Genomic DNA, 7,908 nt, shown 5'->3' on the forward strand with positions numbered 1-7,908 from the left:
CTATTAAGGTGAGACCTCGAACCCAAATGAAATAAACATGCCGTACAGTAGAGTCTTACTTATCCAACATTCGCTTATCCAACGTTCTGGATTATCCAACACATTTTTATAGTCAATGTTTTCAATACATAGTGATATTTTGGTGCTAAATTCGTAAATACAGTAATTACTACATAGCAGTACTGTGTATTGAACTACTTTTTCTGTCAAATTTGTTGTATAACATTAATGTTTTGGTGCTTAATTTGTAAAATCATAACCTAATTTGATGTTTAATAGGCTTTTCCTTAATATCTCCTTATTATCTAACGTATTTGCTTATCCAACGTTCTGCCGGCCAGTTTACGTTGGATAAGTGAGACTCTACTGTATTTGTAAATGGGTTGCTGTTATGCAATAGGCCTTTTTAAAACAAGCAGTCTAATGATGGTATTTTCTGCATCATGAAAAGTTATAAAATAAAAGGTGCAAATATAATTCTGGGGGATGCAATTTGATATATCATAAATATGTCAGTAATTATGCACCCACATCTTAAAATATTTTGTGCGTAGAATCACAGGTGCTATTAATACTGGCATTGCCGACATCCTTATATAACAAATAGGACATAATTAATAGAAGTTTCCAGTTCTACAAATGTAGTGTTATAATGCTTCGCTCCTTCCAAATGTTCTCTCTCTCTTTCACTTTTTAAACTCATTGCAATAATCAATCTTGCTCTGTGTTAGGTAGAAACACACTATTTCTAACATTTTATTTTTAACACCGTGTTTTATAATAGATTACATTCAATTCTATTGGTGAGCTTCCAAGGACCAGAATAACTAGTGGGAGATGGACAGTTTCTGGATAAGGAGGGAAAAGCTTTCTTTTGCAGCTGAGAGTAGTCCATTCTCCTTCATGAAATAAAAGAGGTACATTCTGGGAAGTTGTAGAAATAACTATGATGACCCATAAAATACTGAGATACCCATGCACATCATCTGAATTACTGTAAAGTTTTTTAGATCTAAGTTAGCCTCCCATTGGAATTATCAGGGAGGAAGAAAGAAGTGTAACAAAATAGAAAAGGAGCAAGGAAAGGTTAAAAGGCAAGGTAGTTAGAAAATGCTAAGTGTACCTACAACATCCTCCTAGGGCATGAAAAGAGAGAAGGGAAAAGTGCAGGTGAAGGGAAGGCTAGGGATATATTAATGCACAAGCTGCAGGCAGAATAACTTCATTTTAATGATAGAGGTGCATGTCTCCAAGCCAACCTAAATGTAGGTCTTGGGCTACCAAGAAAACCTTTTCTTTATATGTTAGCTGGTAGCTATATTTAGTCAAGAAGTGCACTCTTCATCTTATTGCCAAGGACCACGGCCTGCAAAGCAACGGGGCTGTCTTCCCTTCTTACTCTGAATTGCACACTTTCACTTGCAGTGTATGAGGCTCTTGAAATTCTTTTGCCTAAAGGATGAGATTTGGTGATTGTGGCAGAAATCTGATAGTTAGGTTACATCTACAGTAGATTTGACAGAATGATCGTCTGTGTCTGCTCTGCTTTCATCATGTATTTCCTACTGGAATATATATATATATTATTCTGTTGGACTGTTAATCCATTTGCCTCAATATTTTCAGTTCTAACTGGTAACAGCAGCTCCAGGTATTTCAAGTAGGATTCTTTCCTAGCCATAGATGGTCATTGGTGTTCCCTGTCATGGCTCCTTCCAAGCAGCAAATACAACCAACTAACAAAAATGAGGTTCAACAGAGACAAATGCAAGATACTTCACTTCAGCAGAAAAAAATGGAATGCAAAGTTACAGAATGGGGGACGATGCCTGGCTCGACAGCAGTACGTGTGAAAAAGATCTTGGAGTCCTCGTGGACAACAAGTTAAACAAGAGCCAACAATGTGATGCGGCTGCTAAAAAAAGCCAATGGGATTTTGGCCTCCATCAAAAGGAGTATAGTGATCCAGGGAAGTCATGAGGGGCTATTCGGCCTTGGTCAGACCACACCTGGAATACTGTGTCCAATTCTGGGCACCGCAATTGAAGGGAGATGTTGACAAGCTGGAAAGCGTCCAGAGGAGGGCAACTAAAATGATCAAGGGTCTGGAGAACAAGCCCTATGAGGAGCGGCTTAAAGAACTGGGCATGTTTAGCCTTCAGAAGAGACGGCTGAGAGGAGACATGATAGCCATGTACAAATACGTGAAGGGAAGTCATAGGGAGGAGGGAGCAAGCTTGTTTTCTGCTGCCCTGCAGACTAGGACACGGAACAATGGCTTCAAACTACAGGAAAGGAGATTCCACCTGAACGTATTCGCTTATCCAACATTCTGCCGGCCCGTTTATGTTGGATAAGTGAAACTCTACTGTATTTGGGTCTGGCTTTCAACTGAATATGGTAAATGTTTTCTCCTATACTTTGTTTATTTTTAATTCCAAAACGTAATGAACTTTCTGGATAGCCCTCGTATTTCAACATGGATTATAAGAAAAAATGTTTTCTGGAGTAGAGGTAGCAGATTTGTTTAGGGTTACTGATAGAGGAACTCCTGAGAAGCTCCTGCCATTGTCCACCAGCATCTGCCTCACAAGGAGATCACCTTACTCTGCCAAATGAAAAGGCTGACCATAAATCTATGAGAGGACTAGAGAGAAGGAGTAAACACACTCAGCAAGGAGGCAAGTTTGATACTGCCAGCCAAAGTATGTGACACTAAATGAAATAGATCCAATTATCATTTAGGGTGAGTAACTCAGTGGGTATCCAGATGTTTTGGACAACAACGTTCATAATCCATGACTTACTGATTTCACAACTAGGGTTTAAAGAAGATGTAGCTTTGAAGGGCATCATGTTACTTACTTCTAATTTAAAATCTCTTTCCGTATCCTCTTATTAACTTGTTAATGCTTTCATTAGTTAGACTAGGCGAAGGTATAATAATAAAATGTAATTAGAGTCAAAGAGAGATAATTATGCAGCACATTTAAAATGGAATGCATGTAGCAAATATCTTGCAAGTTTGAAAATTGCTTCTAACTATTGACAAAAAAGAAAGCGGTGGAGGGTCATGGCCTAGCAATCCAATGAAATGCCAAAACCTTGTTGCTGTTCTTCATTGCAGCAAGCCTAATTTCTCAGCTTGCTGTTTTAATACACAAAAAACAAGCTTGCCAAATAAGACAGCCGTGTTATTCTTTAGAAAGCTGCTAATAGGTACCTTAGAGGATACCCAAATCCCCATGAGTAAACTCAGTGTCAACCACGCTCCTTTCTCAAGTAAGGTATTCAGGTTTTTTTCTAAAACGAGAGACTTTTATACATAAAACATGACAAGCTTTAGGGAGGGAGAGTTCATTACAACCTCCAAATTCTCAAAAGTGACCTAAACCTGATCAATACCTGGCAGTAGTCCCCCTCAGAAGTCACAGAACAGCAAAATCTTCAGAGCTGGAAGGGACTGCAAGGGCTACCTAGTCCAACCACTTGCCATACTGAAACTCACTACTAAAGCATTTCTGCGAGATGCCCATCCAACTTCTGCTTAAATGCCCTTAAAGCAGGAAGCCCACCACCCTCTGTTGAACAGTTTAGTTATGATACATTTTCTTGTCATTTGTTGGAATTTGTTTGTGTTCAGGAGCACCAAAAAATAAAGCTTGCATCATTGTTCTCTTATCATGTCTTCAAAGATGCATGAAGGGACAATAGGGCTGTGCATGCTATCCATAACCTCAGTTTCTCAATCTCTGTTAGCTCCATAGACAGTCTGAAGCAGGAATGGTCACAAGATAAGCTGAAATGAATGTCCCTCCAAAACAGGGCTCCAGATTCCAAAGGGTTCTTAAGCCGAAACTCCCTTCCACAGTCATCTTGGTCAGCGTACAAGAGGTACAGAAGACATGGACAGATATTGAAAGGTTGGCTCATTCCATCAAGACCAAAAAATACCCTATCCTTATGTTTATTTATTTAAAACATTTATATTCTGCTCTTCTCAACCCCAAAGGGGACTCAGGGCAGAGCACAACATTTATAAGGCAAGCACTGCATACCAGGACATAAAATAATTACAGTAGAGTCTCACTTATCCAACATAAACGGGCCAGCAGAATGTTGGATAAGCGAATATGTTGGATAATAAGGAAGGGTTAAGGAAAAGCCTATTAAACATCAAATTAGGTTATGATTTTACAAATTAAGCACCCAAACATCATGTTATACAACATATTTGACAGAAAAAGTAGTTCAATACGCAGTAATGCTATGTAGTAATTACTGTATTTACAAATTTAGCACAAAAACATCACGATGTATTGAAAACATTGACTATAAAAATGTGTTGGATAATCCAGAACGTTGTATAAGCGAATGTTGGATAAGTGAGACTCTACTGTATACACAAACATTAAAGCATTAAACATTAAAACATTAAACATTAGAATCAGTTATGTCTATTTTAAATCAGCTGTTTAAACCAACTCAGGACACCATGCTGGCTCTGGTCAGCAGAGTAGGTTTCCTATTATTGCCTCATTGCATTAATAAATAATAAATAATAAACTTTATTTTTATATCCCGCCCCATCTCCCTGAAGGGACTCGGGGCGGCTCACAACAGGGACAAGCCCAAACAACAACACAGTATATTTGACAAAAACTTAAAACATTTCAATAATACACAAAATAAAATAATGGACAATACATTAAAATCCAAGCAGATAAAATCAGAGTAATTAAAAGCAAACCAGCGGGGACAGGTTTTATAAAGTGCTGTATCATGGAAATGAGTAACAGTGATAAAGTGCCATACGCTTTTAAAACATAACTAGCTGTGCCCGGCCACGCATTGCTGTGGCGAAGTATGGTGGTCTGGGAAATAAAGTATTGAGGAATTGGTGGTAGTTAAGGTAAGGGTAAAGGTGTGGAGTCCAGATAATCCAGTTAAAGCAGATAATATAAGATTATAAATGGGTTATATAGCTGTGTGGAAGGGCCTTGAGTCTACACTGCCATCTAATCCAGTTAAAATCTGATAATGTGTATTTTATAGGCAGTGTGGAAGAGGCCTAAGTGAGGCCTAACTCTGCCTGCGCCCTGGGCTGAGTGGGTTGCTAGGAGACCAAGTGGGCAAAGCTTAGCCTTCTAACTGGCAGCAATTGGATAAAAACAATTATTCCTCTCCCTCTAATTAGAACTTTATTTTTCTTTTCTTTTTGTTGTATCAACCTAGAGGCGTGGATGATGGGTTGTGTTGTCAATTTTTGAGGTTGTGGGGTGTTTAGTTTTGTTGTTTTGTGGGTCGCCGTGATGCCATCACTCATTTATATATATAGAAGAAGTATTCTGATGACAGCTCTATTACCCCAAAGGTCAGGTACCTGTTTCACCCTGGGTCTCTGCAGTGGCAAGACAACTGCAAATGGCAAGTCCCAAATGCCTTCTTATCTGTAGAATGTCACTCTTGGAGAAGCTTCCCTGATAACCACTGGTTTTAGATCTTGTAGGTCAGTGGTTCTCAACCTGTGGATCCGGAAGTGTTTTGGCCTACAACTCCCAGAAATCCTAGCCAGTTTACAAGCTGATAGGATTTCTGGGAGTTGAACGCCAAAACTTCTGGGGAGCCACAGGTTGAGCACCACTGTTGTAGATCAAAACAATCTTCTCCTTTGTTGCTGGTTTGACACAGGTCTCAGCCAACCCTTTCAACAATAACTCCCAGGATGCTGGTTGGGGTTTTCTAGAAATTTTAATTCAAAACATATTTCCAGTCCTGGCTTTATTTTAGTTTCAAATGCTATGTGATGTCATTATTTTGTTCCTGGTTTTATTATGTGTGGTGCCTAGCTATTTTTGTTAATATATTTTGATTCCTTGCTCACCACTCATGTGACATTTTACATTGGGCACTTAAAAAGTAAAATTAATCTAGCAATCAATCTATACAATAAGGTGATTTCCTATGCAAAATATGACTTTCTTACTGTGGAATGACCTTGTTCTCTGGACATATTTAGCATGATTCACAACCAGGAACCAAAATAAGGCATCCCACTTTCCATATTACTGCAAATAATTCAGAGTCATTGGAAATACTCACACCAAAAAAAAAAGGCTTATGGGAAGATAGTGTTGAAATCTCTGCCTCCAACTCCTACCTAATATACTTCCCGTCCTTTAAAAAATGGAAATATCCTCTGTAGAGACCATCTGCTACTCCTACTAGGATTTGAATATTACAAATTTGAATTGCATATATTTCTTTTGCAGTCTGACTTGTCATAATATGATCAATGATATCTGGTACAAGCACTTGCATTAAATGGCATTATACCTCATCTGTTTCTTCGTATTTGCGGATTTGAAGCTTTTGTGATGTGTCCTTTCCTTTTAATTTTCTTTCTTGATGCTTTATATTAGGAAAATATTTTGAAGCATTTCAAGTAAATGTGCACACAGGCAATTGCAACTTGCAATCTGCATTTTCCTCTGTTCCAGTTGAAAAGGCATTGCTAGTAGCATAAACAAAATATAAATGAAGGTGCTTTGTATTTTAACTTGCCATCTTTAAACTCTTTTAATTGGCACTTCAGACTTTCTCGAAGTGCTCTTTAACTGGCCAAGTTAGAGGTTGAACTTTAATAGGTGTATATTCAAAAGTGTGTCCTATCCACTGACTTTGACAAGTGAAAGCATGATAGGAGTCATCACAGAATGTCACAGACAGGGAATGCTTCCATCAGTGACTTTAAAATCAGTTAAATGATAATCCCTCATGAATTTTTGATAATGTTATCACCCTTCTAGTAAGGCCTTTCTTGCTATAAAGGTTGTGACACAGTCTCCTGAACACATCTACATTGACTATTTAGATTGGTTTGAAACCAGCAGAGACAAAGTGATTTCACTGTGCAGATTATTACATGTTCGAGGCCTGGATGGTGCTTATATTCACTCCAGGAGGTGACCTTGAGAATTTGAGTGTAAATTGCTGGAGTGCCCATCCCTTAGTATGTTTTGCCATGTGATGCGGTGATGCATATTATGAACTCGATTTTGGAGTTTCCCCCAAGGTTGATTATCCCAGTTTAGAGTCACAAAGGCACGTTGCTGCGTGTGTTCATGGCATGCATCATGTAAACATTGTGCTGTCAGCTTCACTTCACACTGCATTAAATAGTCACATAGATGTGCTCCTGGTTGAGAACAGACACATCCCCCTTGGTTTTTTTTTTTTTCGTGTCAGGAGCAACTTGAGTTGCTTCTGGAGTGAGAGAATTGGCCGTCTACAAGGACGTTGCCCAGGGGACACCCGGATGTTTTGATGTTTTTACCATCCTTGTGGGAGGCTTCTCTCATGTCCCCGCATGGAGCTGGAGCTGATAGAGGGAGCTCATCCACACTCTCCCCGGGTGGGATTCGAACCTGGCAGCTTTCTGGTCAGCAACCCAACCTTCAAGTCACTTAGTCCACTATGCCATCTGGGGGCTCCATCCCCCTTGTTTAACAATAGTATTTCTAATAATGGATTGCCTCGTTGGGAACAGCAATTTGATTCAGTGCCATGTTTCCCATTTCCTACAAAATTCACTTCTGTATTATGATTCTAATACAATCAACTTCATTCATCGCTCTGTGTATCATTTAAAAACCAACAAATAAGAAAGGAACTGTTCTTAGAAGTACAGTAGAGTCTCACTTATCCAAGCTAAACGGGCCGGCAGAACCTTGGATAAGCGAATAGCTTGGATAATAAGGAGGGATTAAGGAAAAGCCTATTAAACATCAAATAGGTTATGATTTTACAAATTAAGCCCCAAAACATCATGTTATACAACAAATTTGACAGATAAAGTAGTTCAATACGCAGTAATGTTATGTTGTAATTACTGTATTTACTAATTTA

At 38.8% G+C, this 7,908-nt stretch overlaps 1 protein-coding gene across 11 annotated transcripts in view; it reads left to right on the forward strand.

The window, feature by feature from the left end:
* kcnh7 (potassium voltage-gated channel subfamily H member 7) overlaps positions 1-7,908 on the forward strand; it is a 471,529-nt gene that overhangs the window by 166,934 nt on the left and 296,687 nt on the right. The window lies entirely within an intron of this gene.

This window comes from Anolis carolinensis, chromosome 1, assembly GCF_035594765.1.
Source record: "Anolis carolinensis isolate JA03-04 chromosome 1, rAnoCar3.1.pri, whole genome shotgun sequence".
NCBI classification, from domain to species: domain Eukaryota; kingdom Metazoa; phylum Chordata; class Lepidosauria; order Squamata; family Dactyloidae; genus Anolis; species Anolis carolinensis.